Below are 18,150 nucleotides of genomic sequence, written 5' to 3'. Positions count from 1 at the left end.
TATTTCTATGAAAAAGAAATACATGACAAATTAACCCAAATCAATTTATTCAAAATAGAACTTGCAGATAAAGAAGATGTGGTATATATATACCGTGGAATATTACTTAGCCATGAAAAGGAACTAAACTCTGCCACTTGCAAAGATGTGGCCCTAGATGTGGACGTAGAGGCTGTCATACAGGGTAAAGTAAGTCAGAAAGAGAAAAACAAATATCATATAATATTGCTTCTATGTGGATCTAGAAAAAATGGTACAGATGAATTTATTTGCAAACCAGAAATAGAGATGTAAAGAACAAACTTACGGATACCAGGAGGGAGGGAGAGTGGGATGAATTGGGAGGGGAATGACATATATGTATACTACTGTGTATAAACTAGATAAATAATGAGAACCTACTGTATAGCACAGGGAACTCTACTCAGTGCTCTCTGGTAAACTAAGTGGGAAAGAAATTTTTTAAAGAGTGGATATATGTATACGTATAGCCGATTCACTTTGCTGTACAGCAGAAACTAGCACATCATAAAGCAACTATACTCCAATAAAAATTTAAAAATAAATTTAAAAAACAGAACAAGCAGGGTGTCATAGGGTCAACACAGTTTCAGCCTAATCGTTTGTACCATCTGCATCTTCTGCTCTGTCTGATGGGAGCTGATGGTCCAAGTGGTGGTGGTGATGGTCCTGGGACACTGCGGGGTATTACTGCACCTTCTGAATCATCACAGAAAGATGAACTTTTGTACAGCATCAGGTTAGTGACAGGTAGACAGTCTTACTGATTTATACTCTCAGCAGAATCTCAGAATGAACTAAAATGCTTCATAGAGATAGTTTACTTCAATAATTTTTCAAACAAGTACAGAGTGACTCTCTCAAGAATTTAAGATGTGTAAGAGTTTCCGAAATGTCTCATCATCCCCTTGAGGGTTATTTTCCCCCTTGGCTGCTTCCCCTAACCCATTGGGAACCACTATCTGTGATGAAAGCTCCCTCCAATGACAGTGGATTTTATCTGCTACTTCAGTATAGGCAGAAAAAAAGGTTGAGAACTATGAGTCATGTCAAATTTACTTGTGAGAAGTAGGAAAAATAAAATCCAAGGAGGAAAGTTATTTGTCTATGGTCACTGGACAAGTTAGTGTCAAAACCTTTAGTCAAACCCAGGTCTCCTGACTATGTCCCTTCTTCGAAACACACTGAATGTTTATACAACAAATTGAAAATATTTCCTAAATTATAACTCCTTAAGAAGCAACAATTCTTGTTAAAGAAAATACCCAATTGATTAGTATATCCTATTTTTCTATTCTAAGAAAAAGGTTAATTCATGTTTAATTTTTTCTGGGTTTTTTTTTTGGCCACGCTGCTCAGCGTGTGGGCTCTAGTACCCCAACCAGGCATTGAATTCATGCCCTCTGTATTGGAAGCACAGAGTCTTAACCCCTGGACTGCCAAGGAAGTTCCCATGTTTAATTTTTTACATAAGAAAATATATGGAAAGCTATATATTTGTGGCATTTCAAGATATTTTACTTTTTCCCCCTTTTGGGGAATATAATTTCAATATAATAGAATTCTCCCTTTTTAGGTGTACAGTTCTAGAAATTTTGACAAATGTTTTCAGGCAGGTAGCTTCACCACAATCATCACCCAATTTTTCCTTCTGCCTTTTAATAGTCAATACCCTCCACCACTCTTGACAATCACTGATATAATTTATATCCCAATAGCTTTGCCTTTTCCAGATGTCATGTAAGTGAAATCATACAATTGAGTGTGACTTCTTTCACTTGGCAAAAAACATTTGAGAATTATCTATTCTGGGTGTGTGTGTGTGTGAGTAGTTTGTTCCCCTTTATTTATGAGTGTTTGGAGAAGGAAATGGCAACCCACCCCAGTAGTCTTGCCTGGAGAATCCCATGGACAGGGGAGCCTGGTGGGCTACAGTACATGGAGTCGCAAAGAGTCAGACACGACTGAGCGATTAACACACACACACATTTCTGAGTAGTATTTTATTGTGTAGCTGTACTGCAGTTGGTTTATCCATTCACAGTTGGTGGACATTTGTTTCACTCTGGGGGAAGTTATGAATTAAACCACTACAAACATCTGAGTACGGGTTTCTATGTGGCCATATGCTTTAATGGGCTTCCCCAGTGGCTCAGCAGGTAAAGAATCCACCTGCAATGGAGGAGACATGGGTTCAATCCCTGGGTTGGGAAGATCTCATGGAGAAGTAAATGGCATCCCACTCCAGTATTCCTGCTTGAAGAATCCCATGGACAGAGGAGCCTGGCGGGCTGCAGTCCGTGGATTCGCAGAGTTGGACATGACTGCGCACGTGTGTACCCAGTTCCTGGATCACACTGGAAGTGTATGTTTAATTTTTTAAGGAACTGCTAAACTTTTTCCCAAAGTAGCTGTGCCATTTTGCCTTCCCACTCACATGCATTAAAGTTCCATTTGCTCTGCTGTCAGGGGACGTTCAACTTAAGCGATCCAATATGTTGCATTTTGTTTCTTTGTGTGCCATTTCTCAAGGACTCTCTGTTCCTTGTCAGTTCCTGGAATACAGGATCGAGTAGAGCTGCATGCAGTTCTCAGAACTGAGATCATGGGAAAGAGCACCTGCTTGGATTCCCTTCAGTGACTCCCTTTCAGTGACTGACTTCAGCGACCTTGTACTTAATAGACTATCCATTTTGCTGCAACTGGTGGAATTTCATTCGTTTTAACTGCTGAGTAATCATTTTACTGAAGATATATAAGCATACATTTCTGATAATGAAATACCCTTGTTCCACTAGAGACTTGGGTCCCCCGTGTCCTTCTTTCTGTCTCTGGCTAGTTCTTCAGAGTGTGGAAGCCTACAGAGCTCACTTTCTCGCCCGGGCTTTTAAGACCTCCTTGAGAGGACGCCCTGTGCCTTCATGAGCGGTACAAGTCCTGTGTATGGGCTTTATTGGTTTTCCACATAACCCGAGGGATATTGCTCTTTCTCTCTCTTTCATCGACTCCAGTCCCCAGGTCCCGTTCTGTAAAAGACTGCAACACTCTGCTGTTGGACTGGGTGTTGTCAGGTTTTATAAAAAAATTTTTTTCTTCATTTTAATAAGTGGTTTGTGGTATCTCATTGTGGTTTTATTTTGACTAATGATGGGGAGGATCTTTTCAAGGGCTTATTTGCCACTCACATCTCTTCTTTGATGAAGTACCTGTTAAAATATTTTGACATATTTCTTACTTTAGTATGTTGTTTTCCTATTGTTGAGTTTTGAAGTTTCTTTATATATTTTGTATACAAAACTCAGCGGTGGCCACAGGACTGGAAAACGTCAGTTTTCATTCCAATCCCAAAGAAAGGCAATGCCAAATAATGCTCAAACTACCACACAATTGCACCCATCTCACACGCTAGTAAAGTAATGCTCAAAATTCTCCAAGCCAGGCTTCAGCAATATGTGAACTGTGAACTTCCTGATGTTCAAGCTGGTTTTAGAAAAGGCAGAGGAACCAGAGATCAAATTGCCAACATCCACTGGATCATAGAAAAAGCAAGAGAGTTCCAGAAAAGCATCTATTTCTGCTTTCTTGACTATGCCAAAGCCTTTGACTGTGTGGATCACAATAAACTGTGGAAAATTCTGAAAGAGATGGGAATACCAGACCTCCTGATCTGCCTCTTGAGAAATTTGTATGCAGGTCAGGAAGCAACAGTTAGAACTGGACATGGAACAACAGACTGGTTCCAAATAGGAAAAGGAGTTCGTCAAGGCTGTATATTGTCACCCTGCTTATTTAACTTATACACAGAGTACATCACAAGAAATGCTGGACTGGAAGAAACACAAAATGGAATCAAGATTGCTGGGAGAAATATCAATAACCTCAGATATGCAGATGACATCACCCGTATGGCAGAAAGTGAAGAGGAACTCAAAAGCCTCTTGATGAAAGTGAAAGTGGAGAGTGAAAAAGTTGGCTTAAAGCTCAACATTCAGAAAACGAAGATCATGGCATCTGGTCCCACCACTTCATGGGAAACAGATGGGGAAACAGTGGAAACAGTGTCAGACTTTATTTTTCTGGGCTCCAAAATCACTACAGATGGTGACTGCAGCCATGAAATTAAAAGACGTTTACTCCTTGGAAGGAAAGTTATGACCAACCTAGATAGCATATTCAAAAGCAGAGACATTACTTTGCCAACAAAGCTTCGTCTAGTCAAGGCTATGGCTTTTCCTGTGGTCATGTACGGATGTGAGAGTTGGACTGTGAAGAAGGCTGAGCGCTGAAGAATTGATGCTTTTGAACTGTGGTGCTGGAGAAGACTTTTAAGAGTCCCTTGGACTGCAAGGAGATCCAACCAGTCCATTCTGAAGGAGATCAGCCCTGGGATTTCTTTGGAAGGAATGATGCTAAAGCTGAAACTCCAGTACTTTGGCCACCTCATGCGAAGAGTTGACTCATTGGAAAAGACTCTGATGCTGGGAGGGATTGGGGGCAGGAGGAGAAGGGGACGACAGAGGATGAGATGGCTGGATGGCATCACTGACTCGATGGACGTGAGTCTGAGTGAACTCCGGGACTTGGTGATAGACAGGGAGGCCTGGCGTGCTGCGATTCATGGGGTCACAAAGAGTCGGACACGACTGAGCAACTGATCTGATCTGATACAAGTTCTTTATCAGATACATATTTTTCATATATTTTCTCCCAGTCTGGGGTTTACCTTTTCACTTTTTACAGTGTCATTCAAACAGTAGGCATTTTATCATTTTTTAAATTTCATGGTTCATACTCTTTTTCTCTAAGAAATCTTTACCTAACTTAAGGTTATAAGGACTTCTCTGAGAAACCTTGAGTCTTAGGCAATACATTTCTAATTCATTTTTAATAGGTCATAGTTCTCCTTTTAAAATATCTTTGTTAAAGTGCTCTTTTTCATAATGATAAAACATTTCTTGTATCAATACGAAAAAGTCATTGGCTAGCCTAGTTTTCATTCCAACGGAAGTGAAGGCATAGAGTAAAGTGTGGTTCACTTTCATAAGGATCTGAAGTTCACTGAATTTTCACCTGTTCTCTGTAGTGTCCACAGCTTGGTGCCCAGGGGTTTGACATCATTTAAAGGCACAGCATCATGTCTGATCAGACTTGCTAGTGATTTTCAGCACATGACAAGTCAAAGAGTTTTGGTTTCTAAGTATGGTAATTCCACAGGCTGTTCCCAGTACAGCCTGGGTTTCCTACCACTCGGTTCAGTTCAGTTGCTTAGTCGTGTTTGACTGTTTGTTACTCCATGGACTGCAGCACTCCAGGCTTCCCTGCCCATCACCAACTCCTGGAGCTTACTCAAACTCATGTCCATTGAGTCAGTGATGCCACGCAACCATCTCATCCTCTGTCGTCCCCTTCTCCTCCCACCTTCAATCTTTTACAACATCAGGGTCTTTTCAAATGAATCAGTTCTTCGCATCAGGTGGCCAGAGTATTGGAGTTTCAGCTTCAGCATCAGTCCTTCCAATGAATATTCAGGACTGATTTCCTTTAGGATGGACTGGTGGGATGTCCTTGCTGTCCAAGAGACTCTCAAGAGTCTTCTCCAACACCATACTTCAAAAGCATTAATTCTTCGGCACTCAGTTTTCTTTATAGTCCAACTCTCACATCCTGGAAAAACCATAGCTTTGACTAGACGGACCTTTGTTGGCAAAGTAATGTCTCTGCTTTTTAATCTGCTGTCTAGGTTGGTCATAACTTTTCCTCCAAGGAGTAAGCATCTTTTAATTTCATGGCTTCAGTCACCATCTCCAGTTATTTTGGAGCCCCCCAGAATAAAGTCTGACACTGTTTCCACTGTTTCCCCATCTATTTGCCATGAAGTGATGGGACCAGATGCCATGATCTTAGTTTTCTGAATGTTGAGTTTTAAGCCAACTTTTCCACTCTTCTCTTTCACTTTCATGAAGAGATTCTTTAGTTCTTCTTTGCTTTCTGCCATAAGGGTGGTGTCATCTGCACATCTGAGGTTACTGATATTTCTCCCAGCAATCTTGATTCCAGCTTGTGCTTCATCCAGTCCAGCATTTCACATGATGTACTCTGCATATAAGCTGATTAAGTAGGGTAACAATATACAGCCTTGACGTACTCCTTTCCCGATTTGGAACCAGTCTATTGTTCCATGTCCAGTTCTAACTGTTGCTTCTTGACCTGCACACAGATTTCTCAGAAGGCAGGTAAGGTGGTCTGGTATTCCCATCTCTTGAAGAATTTTCCACAGTTTGTTGTTATCCACACAGTCAACATAATATCAATGTTATGCCAAAGTCAACTAGGCTTTGGCATAGTCAATAAAGCAGAAGTAGATTTTTTTTTTGGAACTCTCTTGCTTTTCCCATGATCCAGTGGATGCTGGCAATTTGATCTCTGGTTCCTCTGCCTTTTCTAAAACCAGCTTGAACATCTGGAAGTTCACAGTTCACATACTTTTGAAACCTGGCTTGGAGAAGTTTGAGCATTACCTTACTAGCATGTGAGATGAGTGCAATTGTGCAGTAGTTTGAGCATTCTTTGGCATTCCCTTTTTTTAGGATTGGAATGAAAACTGACCTTTTCCAGTCCTGTAGACACTGCTGAGTTTTCCAAATTTGCTGGCATCTTGAGTGCAGCACTTTCATAGCATCATCTTTTAGGACTTGAAAGAGCTCAACTGGAATTCCATCACCTCCACTAGCTTTGTTCATGGTGATGCTTCCTAAGGCCCACTTAACTTCACATTCCAGGATGTCTGGCTCTAGGTGAGTGATCACACCATCATGGTTATCTAGGTCATGAAGATCTTTTTTGTATAGTTCTGTGTATTCTTCCCATCTCTTATTAATATCTCCTGCTTCTGTCAGGCCCATGCCATTTCTGTCCTTTTATTGTGCCCATCTTTACATGAAATGTTCCCTTGGTATCTCTAATTTTCTTGAAGAGATATCTAGTCTTTTCCATTCTATTGTTTTCCTCTCTTTCTTTGCATTGATCACCGAGGAAGGCTTTCCTAAATCTCCTTGCTATTCTTTGAAACTCTGCATTCAGATGGGTATACCTTTCCTTTTCTCCTTTGCCTTTCAATTCTCTTCTTTTCACAGGTATTTGTAAGGCCTCCTCAGACAACCATTTTGACTTTTTGCATTTCATTTTCTTGGGGATAGTCTTGATCACTGCCTCCTGTACAATGTCATGAACTTCTGTCCATAGTTCTTCAGGCACTCTGTCTATCAAATCTAATCCCTTGAATCTATTTGTCACTTCCACAATATAATTATAAGGGATTTGATTTAGGTCATACCCGAATGGTCTAGTGGTTTTCCCTACTTTCTTCAATTTAAGCCTAAATTTGGCAATAAGGAGTTCATGATCTGAGCCACAGTCAGCTCCTGTCTTGTTTTTTGCTGACTGTATAGAGCTTTTCCATCTTTGGCTGCAAAGAATATAGTCAGTCTGATTTCTGTATTGACCATCTGGTAATGTTCATGTGTAGAGTCTTCTCTTGTGTTGTTGGAAGAGCATATTTGCTATGACCAGTGTGTTCTCTTGGGAAAACTCTATTAGCCTTTGCCCTGCTTCATTCTGTACTCCAAGGCCAATTTTGCCTGTTGTTACAGGTATGCAGATGACACCACCCTTATGGCAGAAAGTGAAGAGGAACTAAACAGCCTCTTGATGAAAGTGAAAGTGGAGAGTGAAAAAGTTGGCTTAAAGCTCAACATTCAGAAAATGAAGATTATGGCATCTGGCCCCATCACTTCATGGCAAATAGATGGGGAAACAGTGGAAACAATGTCAGACTTTATTTTTCTGGGCTCCAAAATCACTGCAGATGGTGACTGCAGCGATGAAATTAAAAGACGCTTACTCCTTGAAATAAAAGTTATGACCAACCTAGATAGCATATTGAAAAGCAGAGACATTATTTTGCCGACAAAGGTCCGTCTAGTCAAGACTATGGTTTTTCCCGTGGTCATGTATGGATGTGAGAGTTGGACTGTGAAGAAGGCTGAGCGCCGAAGAATTGATGCTTTTGAACTGTGGTGTTGGAGAAGACTCTTGAGAGTCCCTTGGACTGCAAGGAGATCAAACCAGTCCATTCTGAAGGAGATCAGCCCTGGGATTTCTTTGGAAGGAATGATGCTAAAGCTGAAACTCCAACACTTTGGCCACCTCATGCGAAGAGTTGACTCATTGGAAAAGACTCTGATGCTGGGAGGGATTGGGGGCAGGAGGAGAAGGGGACGACAGGGGATGAGATGGCTGGATGGTATCACTGACTCGATGGACGTGAGTCTGAGTGAACTCCGGGAGTTGGTGATGGACAGGGAGGCCTGGCGTGCTGTGATTCATGGGGTCGCAAAGAACTGGACACGACTGAGCGACTGAACTAAACTGAACTGACAGGTATTTCTTGACTTCCTACTTTTGCATTCCAGTCCCCTATAATGAAAAGGACATCTTTTTGGGGTGTTAGTTCTAGAAGGTCTTGTAGGTCTTCATAGAACCATTCAACTTCAGCTTCTTTAGCATTACTCGTCAGGGCATAGACTTGGATTACTGTGATATTGAATGGTTTGCCTTGAAAACGAACAGAGATCATTCTGTTGTTTTTGAGATTGCATCCAAGTACTGCATTTTGGACTCTTTTGTTGACCATGATGGATACTCCATTTCTTATAAGGAATTCTTGCCTACAGTAGTATATATAATGGTCATCTGAGTTAAATTCACCCATTCCAGTCCATTTTAGTTCTCTAATTCCTAAAATGTCGATGTTCACTCTTGCCATCTCCTGTTTGACCACTTCCAATTTGCTTTGATTCATGGACCTAATATTTCAGGTTCCTATGGAATATTGCTGTTTACAGCATCAGACTTTACTTCTATCACCAGTCACATCCACATCTGGGTGTTGTTTTTGCTTTGGTTCCATCTCTTCATTCTTTCCGGAGTTATTTCTCCACTGATCTCCAGTAGCATATTGGGCATCTACCAACCTGGGGAGTTCATCTTTCAGTGTCCTATCTTTTTGCCTCTTCATACTATTAATGGGGTTCTCAAGGCAAGAATACTGAAGTGGTTTGCCATTCCCTTCTCTAGTGGACCACGTTTTGTCAGAACTCTCCACCATGACCAGCCTGTCATTTCACTCACCACCCCTTTTTCTATCTGTGGGTGCTTTTCTTGAAAAGAGTCTAAAAATAAGGTATTTGTAGCCTTCTAAGTTGCTTTGTTGACAATCTCCTATGACTTTTTTTTTTTTTCCCCCAAATAAGGACCATGCACAGAGAGGTCAGAAAACTAATAAAGATCTTACATTCATTTCTATTTGAATTTCCTGGAAAGAGACTCTTAACCTAGAACATTTCCCTTGCTTTACAGGAGCTTAATGAAACTGTGTTGGCCACCAGGTCTGAAGTATTCAGTTTTAACACTTTAATGTCCTAGTAACTAGCTATGTTTTACCATTCAAGGGGACAGTACTGTTTTACAAAGGCAAACCAATATACACTCTGGCAAGATTTTCTCCTGTGTGGATAAACATTTATTTTCCTAATTAAGCTGAGGAAAAGAGGGCTGGGGATGTGGGGAGAGAATGGTTACGGTAGAAGGAAAGATACATGAGAGATTAATTCAAGTGTGATCCACCTGAGGGTGGGCAGAAAGGATCAGATCTGAGTAGGGCATACCTTGCAACTTGCAGATTTGCTCAAGGACACGGTAGTCTGGGAAGGCAAAAAGAGGAAGGGAACCAGCATTCAGGACGGGGTGTAGAGGGAGACTGGGTTTGAGCCCAGTGGAAGTTAAATCCCAGATCACTATATCTAACTGCACTTATTATTATTAACCATTGTTTAAATTGAGGTAGAGTTAATTTACAAAGTTGTTTTAGTTTCAGGTGTAGAGAAAAGTGATTCAGTTTTACACACACACACAGACACACACACACATGTATACACTCATATATATGCTATATATTAGGTCTTAGTTGTTTATCTATTTTATATATAGTAGTATGTATATGTTTGGGCTTTCCTTGTAGCTCAGTCAGTAAAGAATCTGCCTGCAATGCAGGAGACCAGGGTTTGATTCTTGGGTTGGGAAGATTTCCTGGAGAAGGAAATGGCAACCCACTCTAGTATACTTGCCTGCAGAATCCCATGGACAGAGGAGCCTGGCAGGCTACAGTCCATGCATTCACAAAGAGTCGGACATGACTTAGCAACTAAACCACCACCAGTGTGTATATGTTAATCCCAAACTCCTAACTTATCTCTCTTCTCTTCTCCCTGCCCCCTCCCCACTCCCACACTATCCCCTTTGGTAACCATAAGTTTGTTTTCTATGTCTGTGAGTCCATTTCTGTTTTATAAATAAGTTCGTTTGTATCATTTCCTTTAGATTTAACACATTAGTGATATGATATTTGTCTTTCTCAGTTCAGTTCAGTTCAGTCGCTCAGTCATGTCCAGTTCTTTGTGACCCCATGAATCACAGCACGCCAGGCCTCCCTGTCCATCACCAACTCCCAGAGTTCACTCAGACTCACGTCCATCGAGTCAGTGATGCCATCCAGACATCTCATCCTCTGTCGTCCCCTTCTCCTCCTGCCCCCAGTCCCTCCCAGCATCAGAGTCTTTTCCAATGAGTCAACTCTTCCCATGAGGTGGCCAAAGTATTGGAGTTTCAGCTTTAGCATCATTCCTTCCAAAGAAATCCCAGGGCTGATCTCCTTCAGAATGGACTGGTTGGATCTCCTTGCAGTCCAAGGGACTCTCAAGAGTCTTCTCCAACACCACAGTTCAAAAGCATCAATTCTTCGGTGCTCAGCTTTCTTCACAGTCCAACTCTCGCATCCATACATGACCACTGGAAAAACCATAGCCTTGACTAGACGGACCTTTGTTGGCAAAGTAATGTCTCTGCTTTTGAACATGCTATCTAGGTTGGTCATAATTTTTCTTTCAAGGAGTAAGCGTCTTTTAATTTCATGGCTGCAGTCACCATCTGCAGTGATTTTGTAGCCCCCCAAAATAAAGTCTGACAGTGTTTCCACTGTTTCCCCATCTATTTGCCATGAAGTGATGGGACCAGATACCATGATCTTCATTTTCTGAATGTTGAGCTTTAAGCCAACTTTTTCACTCTCTTCTTTCACTTTCATCAAGAGGCTTTTGAGTTCCTCTTCACTTTCCAGGTCTGACCTAATTGCTCTGTTATCTAGTGAGGCCCCTTCTGCTGACCAGCAGCCAGCACATTGCCAGCAGTGGACTAAGAGCGGGGTGGTCTGTCTGCATCCCAGGGCTTAGCTCGGCCCTCCCCACCCCTTTCTGCTCCTCTCCATAAAGTCAGTCCCAGGAAGTAGCAGCCCAGGATTCCTGTGGTTCTTCCAGGATGGAGGGTGGGGCCCTGGACACCTACGGGGATAGGGACAACATGAAAGGGAAGAGTTCACACCTGATAAAGGAGGACCAGATGAGACCAGTCTGAGTGAAAGTTCCCATGAGGTGGGGCAGAGTGGGGCAGGGTGGGACTCAGGGGCCCTGTGACTGGCCCTGACACACAGGTACTCACGTCCCACATGTCGCTGGCACCACACACCCTTCTCTCAGGAACCCCTCATTGTTTCACTTGGTACATCAAACCAAGAACCAGACAGTGGGAAGAGCTGCTGAAATCAGTGCTTCCCAGGAAAGCAAACAAACAGGTAAATGACTAAGAAAACTCTGCCGGCAGAGACCTACATTTGACTTCTGGGAAGGAAAAGGATGACAGCTGGTAGAAAAATGGAGCAGTCAGCTAGAGCAGGAGAGGGCAATTCAAGGCCTTCTTTGTGGGCCAAGACTGCTTCCTTCTCTCTTTCTGCAGACTGGCCGACAATGCTTTGACCTTTGCCTCTCAACATACCTCTAAGTTTCCAGGACACAGATTCTGACTGGCCCAGATGACTAATCTTAATCAATACCAGGGAGAAAGGGTGGGTCGCACAGACTTGGTATCTGTGGGTACTGAAGGAATTTTTCAAAGGAAGTGCTGGGGGTGAGCAGACAACCCAAAGGTCCGTGTGTTACACGGTAGCAGCGCCTGCAGTTGTCATTTCACACGGGTGGCTCCTGTTGGGCTCATCGTCTGGTTAATTGTCTTTTTATATGAAGTCCCGCCAACCCAGACTTCCCCAGGCAATTACATTTTCAAACCTAAAGACATCTTCTTGCTTTGGTCCCATCCTTAGAACTATCAAGGCTATCTCAAGTCTCCATTTGGTCATCTATTATTTTTAGCTCCCTCTGCCCATAGTCAGTGCTCAAATAAAAGTTTGATATGGAGTTAACATTTTGGATACAAGACTAGTCGTTGTTTTGATGCAAGTCACTGAAAAAATAGTATGTCTATGTACACACTGCTATGTTTAAAATAAATAACCAACAAGGACCTACTATATAGCACAGGGAACTCTGTTCAGTACTCTACAGTAACCTAAGTGGGCAAAGAATTTGAAAAAGTATAGATACGTCTATCTGTATAACTGAATCATTTTGCTGTACACCTGAAATTAACACAACCTTAATCAACTACACTTCAATAAAAATAAACACATTAAAGAGAAAATGGTAAATATGTGGAAAACAAAAAGCACTTATTTCTAATAAGCAATGCTTATTTTTGCTTTTAAACAAAATAATGTATATAATAATTTATTATGGAGTTTGTAACAAACATAGAAATAAAATATAACAACAACAAAAAATAAATTTAGGACTAGTTTAAAGCTCTCTCTAGCTCACATAGCTCCAGAAGTCAACACTCCTTGTTTCTAGAGAATTGACAAGATACAAATCTACCTAATTGTACTACAACTCAGTTCTTCACCTTGAGACTGTTTTAGAAGACTTTGTGATCTGTCTGACTGAAAATTAAGCTATTCTACTACCTGGGATATCTTAACCAGAGAAGGGATAGGAAACCTAATAATTGCTCCATTGTATCTGAAAAGAAATGAGTTAATATGTAGAATAAGTGCTGGAACAGAGTAAGCCTCCCTATGTATTACATTTTTGTTAATATTGCTACTATTATTTTGATGCAAATCATCAAGGAAATTGTCAGTATTTTAGGTGTCGCACACCCACACAAAGGATAACATTTACACATTAATAATAGTTAGTAATGATAGGCTCAAACTACTGTAAAGTTTACCATCTCAGCGCACCTACCCTGGGTTATAGCAACAAGAAGAATTATCACTATTTCCCCGTACTAGGAATCTGGTTCATCTATTCTTATTAAAGGAGGTATCACAGAAGGTATTTCTTCCTTCTGTAATAGCTCAGGCATCCTGCTGGGTAGAGATTTAAGTATCAACAAGCCTTGTAATGAGATACCAACAAGAAACCCAGAAAAATCGGGGGTATCACACATCTTGTTTGACACAGGCAACAACTTTCCTCCACTTCCGGCTCTCTGTTTTGTATAACAAGCCCAACTCTTGTACTTATAACACTTTAAATGTCCTCATAGTCATCATCAACCCTGAAGATCCCACACTGAACTCTCCCTCCCAGTCCAAATCCACAGAGGCTTCATCTGTATTCCAAGAGAATTTGTTTTCTTTTTCTTCCCTTCCCTCAACCCTTTTAATCCTCTAGTTCAAGCAATTAGCTTTACAAATATTAGCTGCAATCAAGGTCTAACACATGTGGTAATTTTCCCTCTAATAAATCAATCAATTCTTTCTGTGGAGTGTTTTTTCTCCCCCTTACCGTCATTAAAGAATGACAATGCTACTTCAGGATCACCAGCGACTTGATTTAGTCAAGGAACGTCAATCAAATTTGCCAGATTTTGCTTTAAAGATGAGAAAAATGGGATAGATTCACAAAGGCCTCTTGTCTTAGAACAGGAAGCTTGATAAACCCTTGTTGAAGCTCTCTTAGCGACGCCTTGGCATATAATGATCCATTTGGAAGAAAATCGAAATCACTATTACTAGTGACAAGTCAGACAAAACCTAGAAACGCTCACTAACTAATCTAAAAATTAATAACTGGAATAATCATCCATCTAGTGTTTCTTGGCAGTGCAAGGTTCTATTACACTTAACAGGTTAGTACAGCAAAGAAAAAGAGAAATAGTCTAGCAAATGGACAAATTTTAATGCTATAACTTGTGAAAAAGATGGTTTTTAGTTTAGAAGGGAATTAAAGGATCATGTGGTCCAAGTTTATTACTGTGCTTGTCAGAGCTGATGTTAGGGTTGGGATGGGGGCTCTCAGGGAATAAGGAGAGAAGGGGGCCCAGTGACAAAGCTCCTGGATCCCCATCTCTCCCAGTATAAAAGCTCAATTTTTATCTCTTATTATACCCAAGAGTTTAGTTGAGGAAATGATTTCTCTGGTTAAAAATAATTTGAGAATTGCCTATGTGTATAGCTGAGAACACTATGACTAACTGACTAAAACAAATGCCAGAAAAATTAAAGAATTTTTAATTTAGTGATGGACCTGGAGCCAAACCCTAGACTCCATCTTTCTCCCCAGTTCTCTTTCCACAACCCCCCAGATCTTGTTCCCTCTTACTCTCAGGGAGCAAATCAGGTGAGAACCCCTATGGCTTTGGATTGGAGCCTTTTCTTTTTTTAAGAAAATGACTGTAAGGGTACAAACCAATGAACCCAGATTAGTACAAGAAGATGCATAAATACTACATTGGAAGTAACAAAATCGCCTGCAGTCGTACTCCTTTCTGATTACTGATTCCAATCACACTGAGGAATTATATCTAGACCCAGAAAGGGGTCATGGTGGGGAAGGTGACAAGGCTTAGTTTCCTTTCCTTATGTCACCAAGTATATTGCTATTAAGATTGAGAGAAGTAAAGATTTCAGTAGGATACTTGGTGAAAACTTGCTGACATTAATGACTCAAATTCTCGGAGAGACTGCAAGGAAAATGGTGTCATCACTGTCATTCAAGACACTTAAGATGAAATTTCAAAAGAAGGCTGTCAGGCATAATGACTGCCAGGTTCTATTATATCATGCTCAGAGGGTGGATCACACACACTACTATGCAGCCTGTGGGTGGTTGGTATTGAAGTCTGAAAGGGAGCTGCACAGAGAGGAGGGCAGGTGGGCGTAGGACCCGAGGGGGCCCTTCACAATCAGGAGACATCGCTGCGGATATTCACATGGTGACTTGGGGTAAAGCTATGACCCACGACCTGGTCTTTCATCTCAGATATACCAGAACTTGGCCTCAGCAGGGCAATTTGACAAGATCATGCTCTTGGTGCTGAACAGAATTAAGGAAAGTCTGAGCTATCAATGGCAGTGCCAGTTTACTAATTTGCAACGCGAACCGTCCTTTTCAGTGACCAGATGGCCAAATCTGCTGCATTCCAGAGCTGAGACACCTGCAAAGCCCAGTCAGTCATCAGAAGGTGGCTGTGTAGAATGGGGTCCGAGCCCTGATTCCCAGCCCTGACTACACCGTGCAATCACCTGGTGTGATTCAACATGAATGCGTGCTTAGTTCTCAGTCGTGTCTGACTCTGCTACTCTTTGGACTGTCAGGCTCCTCTGCCCATAGTATTTCCCAGGCAAGAACACTGGAGTAGGTTGCCATTTCCTCCTCCAGGGGATCTTCCCACCCTAGGGATCGAACTCGCATCTCTTACATCTCCTGCATTGGCAGGCAGGTTCTTTACCCGCTGAGCCATCAGGGAAGCCCAATTCAACATGAAGGCCCTACTCTAAAATCAAACAAATCTGAATCTCAGGGATTAGGACCTAGACATTAGCAGTTTAAAAAAAAAAAAAATCTCAAGTGATCCATTGAGCAGCTGTGGGTCAAGACAAAGAGATCATCCAGGACACTGTGAGGCTTTAGGTCTCATTGTTTCCACTCAAGGATCCATGAGTTGTATATCATAGACCAGCAGATAATTTTTTAACACTGGGAACAGACATAGGTTTGCCAATTTTTTAACTTGTCAAGTTAAGACACTAAAGATTTAACTACTATTATTTTATTAAAGGGAAATCTTTTTTTTTTTTTTAAAGGGAAATCTTAACAAAAATTAGGAAGGACACAAATTTAAGAATAAAAGGTGAGTTCACTATATTTATTTTTCTCATGCTTCTGAGAAAACCACTACAGACTGATGCAAACTTAAGCACTGATATGATATGACTGCTGTCCATGCACATAGTCAGGGCTTTCTTCATGGACAACTTTAGGTACATTTGACTGGTTTTGTTCATTGACCAAAATTCTACACTGGCTACCCCTCTCTCGCCATGTCCATTCTGAGGAGGTATTAACTATAACAATTAAGTTATGGGTAATTTCTGCTTCGAGGCTTGAAAATGTTCTATCTCCTCCAGTTACAGAATATGTTGATTTAATTAACTTAGCTCTGCTTAGATACCTTAAAGCTTCTGGAATGGGTACGGCACATGTACCCCCACATAACTGCTTACTGGGGACAACTACGCAGTACCCCCCTTGTTTTGCTAGTGGACAATGATGGCAATCGCTCTAAATCCAGTGGAGAATTAATTGGGAAGCCAAAGAGCCGGTGATGAGTTTTTATTCAGTTGTGTCACATTCCGTGAAATAAAAAGGATTATGTTGTAAACCTAATTTTGAGCACCTCTTTGGAATCTTGTGTGTGCCCTGTCCTGTGACCATGGTTTATGTGCCTACCTCCTTCCCTGAAAGGACACTGGTATTCTTGAGTTGGTTCTATGCCTAGCTGTCAATCTTCAACAAGACAGCCTCTGGCAACTACTAAAAATGGGTAGCTATGCCAAGTAGTTCAAAGTTCCCCTCAAAGTTCTATTAACCTAGAGACTCATTATATCTCTAGGTGTAGAATCTTCACGATTAATTTCTTCTAAGCTACCATGCTTAAACATGGATTGAGAGACTAGAAGCTAGCATGACTAAGTGGGAAAATTCTATCTGCAGATGTCTGTGTTCCCCAAGCACCTAAGTTGTATAACAGATGATGGGATACTCTAGCCTGTTACTTCTAGCCCAACCCAACCCAATTGAAGAGCTGCTCATCTCTTCCAGGACAAGGGCTGGATTTGAATCCAGCTCCACAACTCTCTTGGGCAAGTTGTCTGCTGATTCTGCGCCTCAGTTTCCTTACCTGTGAAGTGGGCATATCATTGTGATCTTCTGCCTTATCACTTTATGTGATAATCATGAGAATTAGGTAATTTAGGTAAGACACTTGGCAAGGTATCAGACATACTAAGTTCTAACCAAAAGTTCACTTTGTAAGTTAGAGCCTAGCACACTAATGTGGCATAAATAGACATTCATTAAACACACACACACACACACACACACATAAATGAGTACTGTATCTGTTTGCAGAAAGAGGAATCTCACTAGAAATGCAGAGTTAAAAATTTGTCACTGAATTCTGAACTTTAGTTTTCAGATCTTGACAATTTAACCAAACTCACTTTGTGACTTAATCTTGCTCATCCCTCTGCCTCTTGTCTCCCTGACTGATTACCTCTGCTGGGACCTTTGCTTTTCAGTGATGAATTCTCAGTGCCTTCCATCTGACCACAATCTATTCTTTCCACAACAATGCCTCTGTCTTCTTTCAGATTCTGATATTTCTCAGATCCAGAACTACACTCCCTTGTCATTATCCCAAAGCAGTCAACTTTTTAAAAGAAAACATTTAGAAATCTAGATATTTGCATCTGCATCTCCATATTTCTGTGTGCCAGGAAAAAAAAAATGAATCAAATGCTTCATCGACACACTGGTTCTAAATCATTGATCCGGGAGAAAAGGAGTTAGGAGTCCCAGTGGTCTGTCTATGGTGCTTCAGATCCATGCAGAAACCAATTCAGTCCAATATTTTATCCTGCTACAATGGGCATTTTTCAAAATCAATTAATTGTCAGTATATTTGCGTGTGTACATATATATATTTATATGTATATATACATATATAAGAAAATATATATATATATTCTTCCTACCTCTAATGCAACTCCTCTTCTCCTCCCACCTAAAACAAAAACAAAAATAAAAACACATCAATAAATGAACTTCTCAAGTA

This window comes from Bos grunniens, chromosome 1, assembly GCF_055505025.1.
Source record: "Bos grunniens cultivar Pamir isolate PY7600 chromosome 1, Bosgru_T2T1.0, whole genome shotgun sequence".
Classification (NCBI taxonomy): domain Eukaryota; kingdom Metazoa; phylum Chordata; class Mammalia; order Artiodactyla; family Bovidae; genus Bos; species Bos grunniens.
The sequence above is the reverse complement of the archived record's forward strand: the minus strand, read 5'-3'. Positions refer to the sequence as shown.